Consider the following 19,354-nt stretch of genomic DNA (forward strand, 5'->3'; position numbering starts at 1 on the left):
AAAGGATGACGTTCCGTATGGCATCCATTTTTTTATTTTTTTTTGCAGATCCATTGTAATAATAATGCCTATCCTTGTCCGCAAACTAGAAAAAAATAGGACTTGCACAATTTTTTTTTACGGGGGAACGGACATACTGATGCGTGTGCTGTCCGTGTTTTTTGCGCACCCATTGAAATCAATTGTTCCGCATCCTATCCGCAAAAAAAAACTAAACGGAGATGGAAACAACGTTCGTATGCCTGTAGCCTAAGTTGCATTTATCATGTAGAGAAAGTTAATACAAGCCACTTACTAATGTACTGTGATTGTCCATATTGCTTCCTTTGCTGGCTTGTCCATCACATTATACACGGCTCATTTCCATGGTTACAGACCACCCTGCAATCGATCAGTGGTGGTCGTGCTTGCACACTACAGAGAGTGCAGAATTATTAGGCAAATGAGTATTTTGACCATCATCCTCTTTATGCATGTTGTCTTACTCCAAGCTGTATAGGCTCGAAAGCCTACTACCAATTAAGCATATTAGGTGATGTGCATCTCTGTAATGAGAAGGGGTGTGGTCTAATGACATCAACACCCTATATCAGGTGTGCATAATTATTAGGCAACTTCCTTTCCTTTGGCAAAATGGGTCAAAAGAAGGACTTGACAGGCTAAGAAAAGTCAAAAATAGTGAGATATCTTGCAGAGGGATGCAGCACTCTTAAAATTGCAAAGCTTCTGAAGCGTGATCATCGAACAATCAAGAGTTTCATTCAAAATAGTCAACAGGGTCGCAAGAAGCGTGTGGAAAAAACCAAGGCGCAAAATAACTGCCCATGAACTGAGAAAAGTCAAGCGTGCAGCTGCCAAGATGCCACTTGCCACCAGTTTGGCCATATTTCAGAGCTGCAACATCACTGGAGTGCCCAAAAGCACAAGGTGTGCAATACTCAGAGACATGGCCAAGGTAAGAAAGGCTGAAAGACGACCACCACTGAACAAGACACACAAGCTGAAACATCAAGACTGGGCCAAGAAATATCTCAAGACTGATTTTTCTAAGGTTTTATGGACTGATGAAATGAGTGAGTCTTGATGGGCCAGATGGATGGGCCCGTGGCTGTATTGGTAAAGGGCAGAGAGCTCCAGTCCGACTCAGACGCCAGCAAGGTGGAGGTGGAGTACTGGTTTGGGCTGGTATCATCAAAGATGAGCTTGTGGGGCCTTTTCGGGTTGAGGATGGAGTCAAGCTCAACTCCCAGTCCTACTGCCAGTTTCTGGAAGACACCTTCTTCAAGCAGTGGTACAGGAAGAAATCTGCATCCTTCAAGAAAAACATGATTTTCATGCAGGACAATGCTCCATCACACGCGTCCAAGTACTCCACAGCGTGGCTGGCAAGAAAGGGTATAAAAGAAGAAAATCTAATGACATGGCCTCCTTGTTCACCTGATCTGAACCCCATTGAGAACCTGTGGTCCATCATCAAATGTGAGATTTACAAGGAGGGAAAACAGTACACCTCTCTGAACAGTGTCTGGGAGGCTGTGGTTGCTGCTGCACGCAATGTTGATGGTGAACAGATCAAAACACTGACAGAATCCATGGATGGCAGGCTTTTGAGTGTCCTTGCAAAGAAAGGTGGCTATATTGGTCACTGATTTGTTTTTGTTTTGTTTTTGAATTTCAGAAATGTATATTTGTGAATGTTGAGATGTTATATTGGTTTCACTGGTAAAAATAAATAATTGAAATGGGTATATATTTGTTTTTTGTTAAGTTGCCTAATAATTATGCACAGTAATAGTCACCTGCACACACAGATATCCCCCTAAAATAGCTAAAACTAAAAACAAACTAAAAACTACTTCCAAAAATATTCAGCTTTGATATTAATGAGTTTTTTGGGTTCATTGAGAACATGGTTGTTGTTCAATAATAAAATTAATCCTCAAAAATACAACTTGCCTAATAATTCTGCACTCCCTGTATAGGAAAAAGCATCAGCCTCTCTGGTGGCCGGGACCACCACTGATGGATTGCAGGGTGGTCTGTAACCATGGAAATGAGCAGTGTATAATGAGATAGAAAAATGAATCCAGCCAGCAAAGGAAGCAATATGGACAATAACAATACATTAGTAAGTGGCTAGTATTAACTACACGATAAATGCCACTGAAGTGAGACAACCCCTTTAAGCACCTGGGTCCTAATACAAAATTTGCTACAGGGATTCCCAGTTATCATACCAGTTATAGCACTGGTTTCCTCACATGAGGCATATAGGAACATCAGGACCCCCTCAGAAGCAGGGTTTGGATGTGATAGTAAATTCTGCGCTCTCTACTTACATCCTTGCATTCTACCACCACCATATCAAATGGGAGACCTTGGAATAGTTCATCACATGGTCAGATGTGCTGAGGCCTCCAGCTCTAGACCCAGTTTGACATGAGGTTCTGTACAATGTATATTCCAGTAAAGATAGAGACATATTCTATCTGATTAATTGCAATTACTTGGTATGTGATCCCTGCCTATTTAGAAGTCCCTTATTCACAAAAATCATGTGTGGTAATGGACTAATACTTCTATTATTTCCAATAAGAATGGATAAAATTAGAGTAAAATATTTACATAATGTAAACATAATAATTGCCTGATGGTTCTGAATAGCTGATGATGTCACCATGTTTCCGGGCTGCACCCTCACAAGGCATCTCATCTATTGTGTTCACATACCTGACATGTTTAGGCACAATTACTTCCCTTAGGATTATATGTGAACAGGCGCCCAGTGCACAATACCCTTCTCAGTTATTCTATGAACCATTTTTCCAAAAACACGTGCACTGTGGTTTGACAAAAAAAAAAACGTGGGTGCAGTCCTTTATTTCTCCTGGCAAATGTATAGTGCAGGACAGGTGCTGACAGATGAAAGCTCATGTCAATATGGCTCCAAAGGAGAAAACTTTCTTTAACCCTTTCGGAAGGATGATGGTACTGTAAGAACCATGTTTGAGAATTGTGCTGTTATTGTTTAGTCATGCTTGAAATGGATATGATGCAAATATAGCGTCCTGCAGAGGGAGCATTTCTATTGTGTTCAATTTATAAGCTGTATGCATGAAGCTTCTTAGCTCCCCCTAGGGGTCGCTGCAGAGGGCCAGAGTTGTAATCGTTTTATCTTTTGCTATACAGAAGATTTGGAGCTCCGTAGCAGACAAACTGAGCTATGACCATTATAAAGTTATTCTAAGAAATAAACAAGATTACAATTTTGGATTAATTTTGAATTAGATTATATATATATATATATATATATATATATATATATTTAAACAGGGGAAAAGAATATCCTTACCCCAGAACTGATACTTCTGAACATCGGACTAGAAAATTTACTAGCAGACTGGAGATTTCCGATATGCCACATAGCAATCACTACAAGACTTCTCCTAGCCAAATCTGGGAAAACAACAAATGTCCCAGAGATAAATGAAATTATCTCTGCAGTATCAAACAATTGTATTGCAGAACAAGCTTTCGCCTGGCAAATCGGAAATGGCCATAAATGTAGGAAGGGCTGGTGTTGCTGGTTATCACACTTTCCAAATAAAACATAAACACATGCTCCGGGTCTCTTACATCACTTATATATAACAAAACTTTTCTTTCATTCAAGACTTTATCCAAGAAGCCGAGGAGGAATGCGAACTTCAAATTTGAATTTGCACTAGTTTCTGTTAAAAGAGCCGCTCAATCTAATGCTAATAAAGAAAATAACTCTTCGAGGCTCAAATTGTGTTCTACCATATTTTTGTCTTTGTTTAATGTTTTATGTTATACTTTACCTTGTAACATATTGGAACAAAGATATGTATAAACAATGCCAATTCAATTATATTGCCATACTTTGTTGTAACTAAAAAGCATGCAAATATTTCTTTATGTTTGTATTTTTATAAACCTACTTCTATGATTTACGTGTGTACTATACACTAAAAAACCTTAATAAAAATTATATTTAAAAGATTAAAAAATAAAATGTTGTTTAAACATGAACTTTCACTTTAACCACTTCAGCCCCGCTAGGTGAAACCCCCTTCATGACCAGAGCACTTTTTACACTTCGGCACTACACTCCTTTCACCGTTTATCGCTCGGTCATGCAACTTACCACCCAAATGAATTTTACCTCCTTTTCTTCTCACTAATAGAGCTTTCATTTGGTGGTATTTTATTGCTGCTGACATTTTTACTTTTTTTGTTATTAATCAAAATGTAACGATTTTTTTGCAAAAAAATGACATTTTTCACTTTCAGCTGTAAAATTTTGCAAAAAAAACGACATCCATATATAAATTTTTCGCCAAATTTATTGTTCTACATGTCTTTGATAAAAAAAAAATGTTTGGGCAAAAAAAAAATGGTTTGGGTAAAAGTTATAGCGTTTACAAACTATGGTACAAAAATTTGAATTTCCGCTTTTTGAAACAGCTCTGATTTTCTGAGCACCTGTCATGATTCCTGAGGTTCTACAATGCCCAGACAGTAGAAAAACCCCACAAATGACCCCATTTCGGAAAGTAGACACCCCAAGGTATTCCGTGAGGGGCATGGCGAGTTCCTAGAATTTATTTATTTTTGTCACAAGTTAGCGGAAAATGATGATTTTTTTTTTCTTCTCTTTTTTCCTTACAAAGTCTCATATTCCACTAACTTGCGACAAAAAATAAAAAATTCTAGGAACTCGCCATGCCCCTCACGGAATACCTTGGGGTGTCTTCTTTCCAAAATGGGGTCACTTGTGGCGTAGTTATACTGCACTGGCAATTTAGGGGCCCATATGTGTGAGAAGTACTTTGCGATCAAAATCTGGAAAAAATAACCGGTGAAATCCGAAAGGTGCACTTTGGAATATGCGCCCCTTTGCCCACCTTGGCATCAAAAAAGTGTCACGCATCTGGTATCGCCGTACTCAGGAGAAGTTGGGGAATGTGTTTTGGGGTGTCATTTTACATATACCCATGCTGGGTGAGAGAAATATCTTGGCAAAAGACAACTTTTCCCATTTTTTTACACAAAGTTGGCATTTGACCAAGATATTTATCTCACCCAGCATGGGTATATGTAAAATGACACCCCAAAACACATTCCCCAACTTCTCCTGAGTACGGCGATACCAGATGTGTGACACTTTTTTGCAGCCTAGATGCGCAAAGGTGCCCACATTCCTTTTAGGAGGGCATTTTTAGACATTTGGATCCCAGACTTCTTCTCACGCTTTAGGGCCCCTAAAAAGCCAGGGCAGTATAAATACCCCACATGTGACCCCACTTTGGAAAGAAGACACCCCAAGGTATCCAATGAGGGGCCTGGCAAGTTCATAGAAATTTTTTTTTTTCGCATAAGTTAGCGGAAATTGATTTTTTTTTTTTGTTTTTTCTCACAAAGTCTCACTTTCCGCTAACTTAGGACAAAAATTTAAATCTTTCATGGACTCAATATGCCCCTCAGCAAATACCTTGGGGTGTCTTCTTTCCAAAATGGGGTCAGTTGTGGGGTGTTTGTACTGCCCTGGCATTTGAGGGTCTCCGCAATCATTACATGTATGGCCAGCATTAGGAGTTTCTGCTATTCTCCTTATATTGAGCATACAGGTAATGAGATTTTTTTTTCCGTTCAGCCTCTGGGCTGAAAGAAAAAAATGAAAGGCACAGATTTCTTCATTCGCATTGATCAATGTGGATGAAAAAATCTCTGCCAAAAAAAAAAAAATGGAGGGGAAAGGCGTCTGCCAGGACATAGGAGCTCCGCCCTACATCCATACCCACTTAGCTCGTATGCCCTGGCAAACCAGATTTCTCCATTCACATCAATCGATGTGGATGAATAAATCATTGCCGGGATTTTTTTATTTATTTTTTATATATATACAAAGTGTTTGCCAAAGCATAGGAACGCCGCCTCCTCCTCAGCTCGTATGCCTCGGCAAACGTATCTGTCACTGCAGAGGAGAAAATCCCGTCTTGCAGCGCCGCATACACCGACTTGCGTGTAATCTGACAGCAGCGCAATGCTTCTGTCAGAATGCACATCGGTGCTGCAGCTAGTAGATCGGTTGGTCCACCTGGAAGGTAAAAAGACAAAAAAAGAAAAAACCAGGCCACAACGCAAAAATTTTATTAACTTTGGAACAGAACATGTAACTTTAACTTTTTGAACTAAACATTAACGTGTTTGCTTACTGGTGTTTTTTTTTTTTTTTTTTTTTACCTTTATAGAACAAACCTCTCCTTCCCCATGGGTCAATGTGCAAAGCGCAAATCGCCCAAAGATGTGGCGAAGTGCGTTATGCACTTTGTCCCATGTGAAAGGAGACGTTTGCAGCAGCTGTATGTGAATGGGCCCTAATAGCCCTGTGTGCCTGTCCTGGTGAGATGATCCCTATGCTAGGTGTACCTGTGAGTGGTACTTCCGGAAACACTCTCCAAAGCATAGGGCAGGGTGGTCCGGACAGTCAGGACAGAAATAGCGGGTGTCACGCCTTATTCCACTCCTGCTACAGACACGACATTTTTTTCGGGGTGGCGGTCGGTTTGAGGTACCAGGAACGACACTGGGGAAGTGTCGCTCGTGTAGACGGCTAACTACACTGGTGGATGGAGCAACACTGGAAAATGCTGCGCTCTTCCACAGGAAGCCAGGAGCCCGGACCTCGCCCTGAACCTTGGGCGCACAACGGATCCCAAAAGAAAGAAAGATGGTCCAGCTTCACTGAAAAATACTTGAGGCTTTATTCAACCCCGTGCAGATAAAAACCAACATACAGCAATGCAGAAAATCGACCGGTTTCGGATCACTGTAGATGCGGATCCTTAGTCATGATGGTGGATGGGGCCACGGAACCTCTTGGATACAAGAGGTTCGCGATGATCTCTTCCTGAAATTTGAGGAAGGATCCAGTTCTCCCAGCCTTACTGTAGAGAACAAAACTATTGTACAGAGCCAATTGAATTAAATATACAGACACCTTCTTATACCAGCGTCTGGTGCGTCGGGAAACTAAATACGGAGCCAACATCTGGTCATTGAAGTAGACCCCTCCCATGTGGAGGTTATAGTCGTGGACTGAGAGGGGCTTTTCAATGACACGGGTTGCTCGCTCAATTTGTATTGTCATGTCTGCGTGAATGGAGGAGAGCATGTAAACGTCACGCTTGTCTCTCCATTTCACCGCGAGCAGTTTTTCGTTACACAGTGCGGCCCTCTGCCCCCTTGCAAGACGGGTGGTAACGAGCCGTTGGGGGAAGCCCGCGCGACTAGTTCGCGCGGTACCACAGGCGCCAATCCGTTCTAGAAACAAATGCCTAAAGAGGGCCACACTTGTGTAAAAATTGTCCACATAAAGATGGTACCCCTTGCCGAATAAGGGTGACACCAAGTCCCAAACTGTCTTCCCACTGCTCCCCAGGTAGTCAGGGCAACCGACCGGCTCCAGGGTCTGATCTTTTCCCTCATAGATCCGAAATTTGTGGGTATAGCCTGAGGCCCTTTCACAGAGCTTATACAATTTGACCCCATACCGGGCGCGCTTGCTTGGGATGTATTGTTTGAAGCCAAGGCGCCCGGTAAAATGTATAAGGGACTCGTCTACGCAGATGTTTTGCTCTGGGGTATAAATATCTGCAAATTTCAGGTTTAAATGGTCTATGAGGGGCCGAATTTTGTGGAGCCGGTCAAAAGCAGGGTGGCCTCTGGGACGGGAGGTGCTGTTATCACTAAAGTGCAGGAAACGCAGGATGGTCTCAAATCGTGTCCTGGACATAGCAGCAGAGAACATGGGCATGTGATGAATCGGGTTCGTGGACCAATATGACCGCAATTCATGCTTTTTTGTCAGGCCCATGTTGAGGAGGAGGCCCAGAAAAGTTTTAATTTCGGAAACTTGGACTGGTTTCCACCGGAAAGGCTGGGCATAAAAGCTTCCTGGGTTAGCGGTGATAAATTGTGTGGCATATCTGTTTGTTTCGGCCACAACTAAGTCTAAAAGCTCCGCAGTCAAGAACAGCTCAAAAAATCCCAGGGCCGAACCGATCTGAGCTGTCTCAACCCGAACTCCAGACTGGGCAGTGAAAGGGAAAACTACGGGTGCGGCGGAAGTTGGGGACTGCCAATCAGGGTTTGCCAGCACCTCTGGGATTCTAGGGGCTCTACGGGCACGTCTTTGCGGTGGCTGCGACGGGGTCACTACTGCACGTGCCACCGTACCAGCTTCAACTGCCCTTCTGGTGCTCGCTACTTCACCAGGTTGTACGGCAGTGCTGGTACTAGGTCCAGGGAGGGCTGGGCTGCTGGTGTATGCCTCACCACGTAATCCGACAGCACCAGCCCCACTCTGCTGCTCTTGAAGCGGATCCTGCGCAACCTGCGGTCTAGCGACACGGGGCCGGGTACGCCTGCTGCTATCAGGGACCTCAACCTCCTCGTCCGAACTTTGGGTCAGAGAGCCACTGCTTTCTACAGGTTCGTATTCTGACCCGCTGGATTCATCAGATGAGGGTTCCCACTCCTCATCCGACTGGGTCAGAAGCCTGTGGGCCTCTTCAGAGGAATACCCCCTGTTAGACATGTGGGCAACTAAATTTAGGGGTATTCCCTGAGACTACCCAAGAAAAAAAAAGCAAGCCTGTCTTACAAAGGGGAGGCTAGCGAAGTACCGGAGGCCGCTGCGGTTGATAAAAAATATCAAAACTGATTTTTTTATCGCCGCAGTGCCTGTAAAGTGAAAGTGCAGTGATCAAAAAAAAAATTTTTTTTTGTCACTGCGGTGGGGCGGGCGTGGGCGAACGCACGTGTGGGCGACCGATCAGGCCTGATCGGGCAAACACTGCGTTTTGGGTGGAGGGAGAACTAAAGTGACACTAGTACAATTATAGATCTGACCGTGATCAGTTTTGATCACTTCCAGATACAATAAAAGTACAAATGCTGATTAGCGATACGCTAATCAGCGAATAACGGACTGCGGTGCGGTGGGCTGGGCGCTAACTGATCGCTAACTACCTAACCAAGGGACCTAAACTATACCTAAAACCTAACGGTCAATACCAGTGAAAAAAAAAAAAGTGACAGTTTGCACTGATCACTTTTTTTCCTTTTCACTAGTGATTGACAGGGGCAAGAAGGGGTGATCAAAGGGTTAATTGGGTGCTGGGAGGTGATCTGGGGGCTAAGTGTACTGTAGTGGGTACTCACAGTGATGATGTGCTCCTCTGCTCCTCTCCTGGAACCAACCGACCAAAAGAAGGAGCAGAGGAGCACAGCAGCCATATAACCCCATCATATTTACTAATATGTGGGGTTAAATGGCTGCTGATTGGATTTTTTGAAAATCATCAACCTGCCAGCCAATGATCGTGGCCGGCAGGTTGATGACAAACTTCTTCTTTGAATTTTGCCGGCCCGCGATGCGCATGCGCGGGCCGGCATACCCGGAAATCTCGCGTCTCGCGAGAGGACGCACCGGCGCGTCCACCCAGAGCAGCACGACCGCCGCGAAGACGCAATCCTGCGTACGGTTAAAGTGAATTATTAATGACGCCCCTTTCCTCGTCACCAAAATTTACATTGCAAGTGTATCCCAACATCTAAAGTCATCCTTTTTTGAGTGTCCACATTTGGTGGCTATCAAAGACATATGCAGAGAGCCTTGCTGGAGCTGGTACAGAGGATGGGAGTGGTTGTGGTACTGATAAAGTGTTGTGTCATAGTATACTCCCTCAGGCTGTTGCTCCCTAGGGATCGGTGCAGTGGAAATGTAGAATTGAAGAATAAGGCCAGATTTAAAAGTATCAGTCTTTTTGTTTTTACTAAGGGCAACATATAACTTCAAATATATTCAGTAGCAGCAGATTTCAAGTGCAAAACTTCTCTAGTACCAGTAAGAATTATCAAGGCAGGTTGAATGGCGGAAATTTACCACTCCTAGTAATGTTCTGGTTGATGGGTGTCTTTGCTGTATTCCCTTACCTTCCAGCAGCGTTTGGAAATGCTGGTTATAGCAGTTCTCTCAGCTGTCAAACTTCTCAAGACTTCACTTGAGGCAGAAGAATATGTAATTGCTCTGAAGAACCTGTAACAAGAGCAGGAGCTGTGATCTGTGCTTCCTCACCCCTCCGTAGCTATACAAGAACTCCCCCTCTTGGCAGGAAGCAGGGCCAGCCCACTCCTACCAAGAAGGCAGTACCAGGGTGGTTAGCCCTGTTCATTGTCAACCCTTTCCATCCATTCCCAACTAGTAACAATGGCCATATAATACAATACAAAATACATAAAATTACATTATGAAATAATACACAACTACTGTATATACAACATTGCAGTACCTTCATGTCTGGGGTACAACACATACATAAAGTGGCTCATGCTCCCTATTGGTAAACTTGGGTCAGCAAGCAAAATCTGTGTGCACCAAAGTGGGAAAGGAAACCATTGATGCTCCATTCTGTAGAATAAGACTCAGCTGCACCTATTTTACAGGGCCGATAAATGTGACGTCACTGGCCTAGGAGTTGAGCACAAAAGCCTCTTCAAACAGCAGATTGGTGGGAGTGCCATAAGTTTGACATCAATCTGATATTGATGATTTATCCTGAGAATAGGCCACCAATATAAAAATCTCCGACAACCGGCAATGTATTGGCAAGGTCCATTTACATGGGCCCTTTACTGCAGGTAATGAGCGCTGTTTAGCAACATAGCAAGATGACTTCCACTTGTTTAGTTCCATTTACATGGAGAAAAAATGCTACTGTATGGCCCCTTTCACACGGGCGAGTATTCCGCGCGGGTGCAATGCGTGAGTTGAACCATGTGATGAGCACAGTGACGTCATCACAGGTCCTATTCCTATGCACACCAAAGAAGAAGACAGAAGAGATGCCGGCTGCGCGATCAAGTGGATTAAGGTGAGTTAAAAAAATGTAAATTTTTTTTTAACCCCTCCAGCCCTATTTTACTAAGCATTCTGTATTAAGAATGCTATTATTTTCCTTTATAACCATGTTATAAGGGAAAATAATACAATCTACAGAACACCTAACCCAAACCCGAACTTCTGCGTTCGGATTTGGGTACCAAACATGCCGATTTTTCTCACGCGCGTGCAAAACGCATTACAATGTTTTGCACTCGCGCTGAAAAATCATGCATTTTCCCACAACGCACCCACATCTTATCCGTGCAAAAAGCATAACGCCCGTGTGAAATGTCCCAACTAATGATCCTTTGGACACAAGGAGTAGAGATGAGCAAATCGAAGTTGAAGAAGTGGAATTCGATCAGAATTTTAGGAAAACTTTGATTCGCACCGAAGCCGAATTTCCTCGCGCTTCGTGGTAATGAATCACAATATTTCCTAAAATGGCTACTGCACATGGAGCAAAGAACTCTGGGAACGAGGGATTAAACACAACCAGTGATGAGTGGCAGGGGCAATAGTGGAGGGCCAGCAGGCCCCTGTGATGTCACAGCCCTTTAAATAGCCTCAGCCATCTCGGAGTCTGCCATTTTCCAGTGTACTTAGTGCAGAGAGAGACATCAGCAGGTACTAGGGACAGTGCTAGGAAAGACTTTATTATGCTGAAAAAAAACTATTTACAAGTTCAGGGAAAGATTAGTCAAGGTGTAGGAAAAGGATAGGGAGGCATTATCTACCCTATAAATGGAGAACAGGGTGCAATAGTATTTATTACACCTTGCTGCACTAATTGGGGATCCAAATTGCAGTTATACTGCTGCTTTTAGCTTGTTTGCACTATATGATACATCAGTGATTCCAGCAATACAGCCATGTGAAACAGCCATTTACAGGGTGTATTAATAGAAAAGATACGTACGTCCTATTAGCCGCTCTGCCTTGATTTTGGGGGTGTATTAATAGGGGGGAAAAAAGGGAAAAATATATGTCATAATTGCTGTTTAGCGGTGAAGTTACATTGTACTACAGCCATTTACAAAGTGTATTGAAGGGAAATAAACCTACTTCTTATTATCCGTTCTGTGGTGAATTGTGATTGTTATATTTCTTTTTGGGGGGTGTAGTAATAGAAAAAGAATAAGTCTTAATTGCCGTTCTGCGGTGGAGTTATTTTACATTGTACTGCAGCCCTTTACAGTACATTGTACTGTATTGAAGGAAAATAAACCTACATTTTATTATCCGTTCTGCAGTAAATTGTGATTGTTATTTTTTATTTTTTTGGGGGGGAGAGTTTATTAATCATAAAAAATATATATGTCGTAATTGCCGTTCAGTGGTGAAGTTACATTGTACTATAGCCATTTACGTGGTGTATTACAAGGAAATATACGTGTGTCCCATTAGCCGTTTATTGTCTTAATTGCCGTTCTGTGGTGAATTGTGATCGTTATTTTTTATTGGGGGCGGAAAATTATTATTCAGAAAAAAAAATCTTAATTGCCGTTCAGCGGCAAAGATACGTTGTACTACAGCCTTTTTTGGGGGGTATCATTTTAATTTGATTCTTTTATTATACAGTATGTCAGACAGACAGGTGACAGGCCCTTCAAAGGGAACGGGCAGTGGTCAAAATGTTTCTGTCACAGGCAGCAGAAGAAGGGGGTGGGTGGCACCAGGAGTGGCAGTGAGAGGTCTGAGCTCCCGGTGTCATCTAGCGGTCGTGTCAGCAACCCAGCAGTGCTTGAATGGTTGATTCGGTCTTCGACTTCGTTGCAAGTGACATCAGACACACCCAGCCAAAAGTCGGTGGGTTCCTCTGACACAATGCTTAGTTGGCATGGCCCGGGAGCAGGCCCTGTTCCCCACCTGTCCATACCCTTCCTCTGTCATTTTCAGTTCCCTCAGTGTGAGAAGTATTATATGCTGTAGGCTCGGCTCCACTTTAAAGCGAGGATGAGCTACTAGAAGCCAAGCCAAGATCTGGAGGAGACATCCGCTGCTTCCTCCTGTAGACGGGCAAGTAGTGATGGTGAGAGTCTCGTGGGAGCAGGTGTTGCGAGTTGTCAGGCTCCTGGCCCTGGGACAGTTGAGGGGGACATCAGTAACATGCAGACAGTAGCGGATGATGATGATGTAGCCGATCGCACTTGGGAGGCAGGTGAAAAAGAGGCTTCATGCAGAAAGGGCTTTATCATCATCATCAGGAGAAGAGGGTGGCAGCTTGCGCATGAGGCAGCGGCTGAGCCAGCAGGGAGGTCGGGAGCCAAACATGCCCAGGGTAGACCACCTGCTTCGCAGGAGCCTACCAGCCCGGAAAGTAGAGGTGCAGGGATTCACAGAGGCAACGGTAGCAGGCAGTCAGCGCAGAGTGTTGGGGGAAAAATTCCATACTCGGCCTTGTGGCAATTTTTTGTTAGGCCGCCGGAGGAGGTGAACATGGCCATTTGCAGAATTTGTGGGTAGAAGGTGAAGCGTAACCAGGGTGTCAATGTTGGCACCATGGCCCTGCGTCACCACATGCAGCATCACTATAAAGTGGCCTGGGAGAACAATCCCTGCTTCACCGAGTGGCACACACCCAATTTCATGCAGTCAAGGCTCCACCACCTCAGCCGAAGGAAGTTGTCTGTCCTTCCCATCATCTGCTGGTCCTAATGTTCCTGCTCCTCCTTCTCCTACTCCTCATCAGTCATTCAGTCAGCAATCGATCACTGAAGCGATTGCCAAGAGACAAAAGTCTGCGTGCACTCATCCAACCGCGCAGAAGCTGAACATCCTCCTAGCCAAGTTGCTGGTGCTGCAGTCCCTCTCTTTCCAAATGGTGGACTCTGCACCTGTCAGAGAACTGATGGCTTGTGCCGAGATGAGGTGGAGAGTCCCAAGCTGTCATTTCTTTGCAAAAAAGGCAGTACCAGCCCTGCACACATATGTAGAACAGAAGGTGGGCCAGTTCTTAAAGAGGACCTTTCACCAGAATTAAACTTCTAAAGTAACTATACAGGCATGTAGAGCGGCGCCCAGGTTGCATTCTATATGTGTATTTTATGAATATTATATATTTTTGTTTTAGAATATGACAAATATTCTTAAAAACTAATATATAGGAATATAGCGAATATATTTGTTTTTTAGAATATTCGCCTTTTTTTCAACCTGTACAGTTGTTCGGCATACTCCTCCCCGACTTTGGGTTAGAATATATGCCTTTGGGTTAGAATATACCATCGGATCTGAGTTTTCATGATCTCAGGGAAAACTCAGATCCGATAGTATATTCTAACTCACAGGCGTTCCCATGGTGACGGGGACGCTTGTCAGGGAGGAGTATGCGAACAACTGTACAGATTGGGAAAAAAAAAGACGAAAAGTCTAAATAACGAATATATTCGCTCTATTGCTATATATTCATTTTTTAGAATATTCATAAATTTTTTTGCCATATGAAAACATGATTCCTTCCTGCTTAAGTTGCTTGTGGGCCAATGACTCATTGGCCCACAAGCAAGAAGCAGTGAGAAATCATGTTTTCAGATGTAAAAAAATTACGAATATTAGATATAGCAAATATTTAGCTCTATATTCGAAATATTTGCTAATTCTCGAAGTTGTGATATTCGCAAACAAAATTCGATATTCGAATATTCGCGCTCAACACTAGTTTTAAATAGGTTCCTGAAGTCTTCACTCCATCTGCAAGACATCCTGATGACCAGGAAACTTTGCGAGCACTTCAGCCACTCGTATACCGCAAAGCGCACCCACCTTGAGCTGCAGCGGCAGAATGGCATCCCCCAACATAGGCTGATATGCGACGTTTCCATCCATTGTAATTCCACCCTCCATATGTTGGACCGATTATATGAACAGGGAAAGGCCATAAACGATTTCTTGATGATACAGGCGGACAGAGGTAGTCCCCTGTGTAACTTCAATGTTAGCCAGTGGCTGCACATGCGTGACACCTGCCGTTTGCTTGGGCCCTTTGAGGAGGCTACTTTATTTGTCAGTCGCCAGGACTACGGGATGAACAACGTCATTCCACTGATTCATGTCCTGGAACAGATGCTGCTAAATCTGGCTGGCCAGGAAACAGGAGACATGGCGACTGCATCTCACGAGGTGACAGGAGAGGAGGAGCAGGTGCAGCTGGAGATGCTACAGGGTGATGAGGAAGACGAGGCAGATGACCCAGACACACCGTGGCAGTATGCAGTGGAGATGGAGGCAGGGAGTCCCTCCGAGTCAGTTGCGCAAATGGCCCGATGCATGCTCACTTGCTTGCGTGGTGACAGCCAAATTGTCACCATTCGGCAGAGGGATGACTACTGGCTCCCCACCATGTTAGGTCCCTGCCACCGGTCCAAAATGGGGGCCTTTTTTACACCCACTGAAAGGGAGGACAAACTGAACTACAATCGAGACATCCTATGTAGTCAGTAGGCCGCTGCCTATGTGTGCCATCGCCCATCCTCAAGCAGGTCTGACCAGGGGGGCTCTCTGCGATCATGTTCCACTGCCATGGCTGCTGAGAGGGGTTGGGGGGCAGGAGCAGTACCAGCTGCATCAGCAGCAACATAAGTCTAGAGTCGCTGATGAGCAGTTTTCTTCACCAGCTGTCACGAGGGTGTCACGACCTATCGATGACCTTGTTGTGCCTGGGGTCGGAAGGTCGCAGCGGGTGGCTACTCACTTGGTTTCAAGAGATTGCTCCATGACCTAGTGGTGGGAATAGATTCTGGTCCAGGTTTTCCTGCTTAAGTTTTGCAATCTTTTTTGTCCCATTTAGGAATCTGTAGCTTTTCCTTTCAGCTGTTCTCTGTCAGCCACTCCCAGCTACTATATATACCCTTGTTGCCAGATATAGAACTTCTTTCCAGATCTTCTATTCTGACCTCTGGTGGAGTTGGAGTTGCTGTGGAGGTGTTGGAAATGGAGCTGTTGGATCACCAGTTCCCTCCTGTTGTTTGTCCATTCCCTGTTGTTACCCTAGGTGTCAGTGGTGAGGACTAGTGCTCCCACCACCCTTTTAACTACCTAGGGCTTATTTCAGGGTAAGCCAGGGACAAGGAACGTGATCGGTGTACGGGTTAGCAGCCTGTCTAGGGACTTCAGGGCAGCTAGGTGCCAGTGCTAGGTGAGTTAGGGGTCACCACTCCTCCCTCTCCCTAGTGAAAGAGTACTCTCCTTGCCTCCCCTCTGTGCCGCATGTCTGTTACCTGCCATTTCAGACTTGATACCTGCCTACTGAAAAAACTACTCACCAGCAGCAGCAGCTAGACATAGAGCTGAATTTGAACCAGCAGGTTGTGGCATACTTGAAGTGCACCCTACCACCCCACCACAAAGATCCCCTGGACTACTGGGCATCCAAACTCGATTTGTGGCCGCAACTGTCCGACTTTGCCTTGGACAAGCTTTCCTGCCCGGCCAATAGTGTGGCATCAGAGTGGGTGTTTAGTGCAGCGGGGGCCATAGTTACCCCAAGGAGAATTCGCCTGTCCACCCAAAAATGTGGAGAAACTAACCTTTGTGAAGATGAATCAGGCGTGGATCAGCCAGGATTTTCAAACACCAGTGCCTGATGCATCAGACTAGATCAGTGTTTCCCAACCAGTGTGCCTCCAGCTGTTGCAAAACTACAACTCCCAGCATGCATGCACAGCCAAAGGCTGTCTGGGCATGCTGGGAGTCATAGTTTTGCAACAGCTGGAGGCACGCTGGTTGGGAAACACTGGACTAGATCATCCATGGTGCCACACCTACACTTTGACAAAAGAAACCTGTTTCTTCTGGCTACCTGCTTCAGCTACTATCCTGATGCTACCACCCGCCTGATGTCACACCTTCTGCCAGGTGCTCCTACTGCCACCCACCATCTTCAGCTGGTACTGGTATTGCCCCCCACCTCCCCACTCTGTCACTGGGCCACTCTGTGGTCTTCTCATGCTGCTGCCACCTCACCACTCTGTGGTGTCCTCATGCTACTGCAACCTCACCACTCTGTGGTCTATTCATGCTGCTGCCACCTCAACACTATGTCACTGGGCCATTCTGTGGTCTCCTCATGCTGCTGCCACATCACTACTATGTCACTGGGCCACTCTGTGGTTTCCTCATGCTGCTGCCACATCTCAACTCTATGGTCTCCTCATGCTGCTGCCACCTCACCACTATGTCACTAGACCATTCTGTGGTCCCCTAATGCTGCTGCCAGCTCACCACTCTGTGGTCTCCTCATGCTGCCACATCACCACTCTGTGGTCTCCTCATGCTGCTGCTACCTCAACACTATGTCACTGGGCAACTCTGTGGTCTCCTCATGCTGCTGCCACATCACCACTCTGTGGTCTCCTAATGCTGCTGCCACCTCACCACTCTGTGGTCTCCACATGCTGCTGCCGCCTCACCACTCTGTCATTGGGCCACTCTGTGGACATCTCATGCTGTCCCCACCCTCCCACTCAATGACTGGGCCACTATTTTGCCTTTTTGGCCTGGCTGACATAATAATTTATTTGACCCTTCTTCTAATCTGTCAGAAGGAAGGAAAAATTAGACGCACAACGGATCCTGTCTATGTAGCAGTTTTAAGGCCTGTATGACATGGTCCCTATTTTGCATCCGAATTGGCTTATGATTTGGTAGCCAAAAGCATGAGTGGGTTCAAAACACAGAAAACATGCAAATACTCTATTCACGTGTCATCTCTGTTTTGGATCCACTCCTGTTTTCTTTGGCTTTAGCAATACTGATGGATTACTGACCAAATGCTGACCGAGTGAAGGTGGATGCTCAACAGACAGTATCCGTTTTTTGGGGGTTATTGTTCTGATGGATCAGAGGAAGGGCTCCTAGATGGGACAAACCCAAACACTCAGCATATACACGGATATAATACAAAAATGTATCTTTATTGAAATCGATACAACAAATAAATAGATGCATAAATTGGCAAAGGGAGACACAGCCATATGGAGAGTGCACACAATACGTCGGGACATCAAGTTATAGCATTACAAGTAATGGAAAAGGTGGGATGGAAAAACAAGTATAAATAAATACAAAATCAAAGCATGTGGCTCCTCCACCTAGATAAAAAACCATGATTCACAACATATACACAATACAGACCCAGCTAGGGGCACCTCCTAGAGACCCTGAAATGTGTTTCACAACAGCTTCCTCAGGGGGACAGAGGCATAATGCAGAGAGGCCCCTATATTTATACCCAGTACTACCAATTAGTCACACATGATGAAAATCATATAAGCCAAGCCCCACTTCACATCATACATCGATTTACACAGGGCGTATCCTTCTGCAAGCACGTCTAGGAGATTGGGGTCATGTGAGCAAAGCATCATGTAACACACAAAAGAAGAGTAGCAAAAGACTGCACTTAATACTAACATCAAATAATAAATGATAGCCTCAGCACAAGCGCCCATTAAGATAAGATATGACTATAGCAGAAACACATAATACTAAATACTTAACACACACCTAGACCGGCCGGTATAAACAAAAGGCATGCTACACCTCCCCATCGATCATATGATCCAGTGGGGTTGTGGCACCCAGCAATCCCCACCAAAGTGTCTGGGATTCATGACAGCGGTGACAGTGCCGGAAAAAGTGTGCAAGTAGAAATAAACACCAGAAAAAGGAGTGAAAAAAAGTGTGTGATTTGCCAGAGGGTAAAAACTAAGAAGTGTGAAAAAGAGGCAAAGGGAGAAAAAATGAAAAGTGCAAACGGACAAACGAGAATGTGAATTAAATATAACACAAGGTGTGCACACACAATAATAATTAAATAATAAAAAAATTGTTTCTGTAGACATCTATGTGGAATCAGCTGACGACAGTGTTAAAGGAGTGCGCTCTTTCACGCTATAGTAGGATCTTTGGACTCTGCACGGTTCTTTATACCTGGCACTAACATTGACATGTAAAGCTGAATTCATACTTGAGTTATTTGGTCAGTTTTGGTCCTGTGACTGCCCTAATAAGTGAAGTGTGCAGTGATTCTAATAGTGACGCCTGTCCTCTGCATGTGATACAGACTCACAGTATTGTTTCACTACCACAGCAGACTCCCTACGCGTTACTGCAAGGCACAGTTTTCTACACCACAATGAAGGCTCACTGCAGCTAGGAAATGCAGCTAGGAAATAGCCGTTTTTTAACGTAATTCGTCACAAATAAATTCGGATTAAATCAAATCTTTTCGAAAAATTCGCAGAACTGACCGAATCAAATTTTTTAGAAATTTGCTCGTCTCTAATAAGGAAGAATTTATAATGAGGGAAATATTTGAAGTCAGTTTTGCAAACCAACCTAACTAACACTAGAAATGCTACTACAGTTTTTATGCCACCC

This window comes from Bufo gargarizans, chromosome 6, assembly GCF_014858855.1.
Source record: "Bufo gargarizans isolate SCDJY-AF-19 chromosome 6, ASM1485885v1, whole genome shotgun sequence".
NCBI classification, from domain to species: Eukaryota; Metazoa; Chordata; class Amphibia; order Anura; family Bufonidae; genus Bufo; species Bufo gargarizans.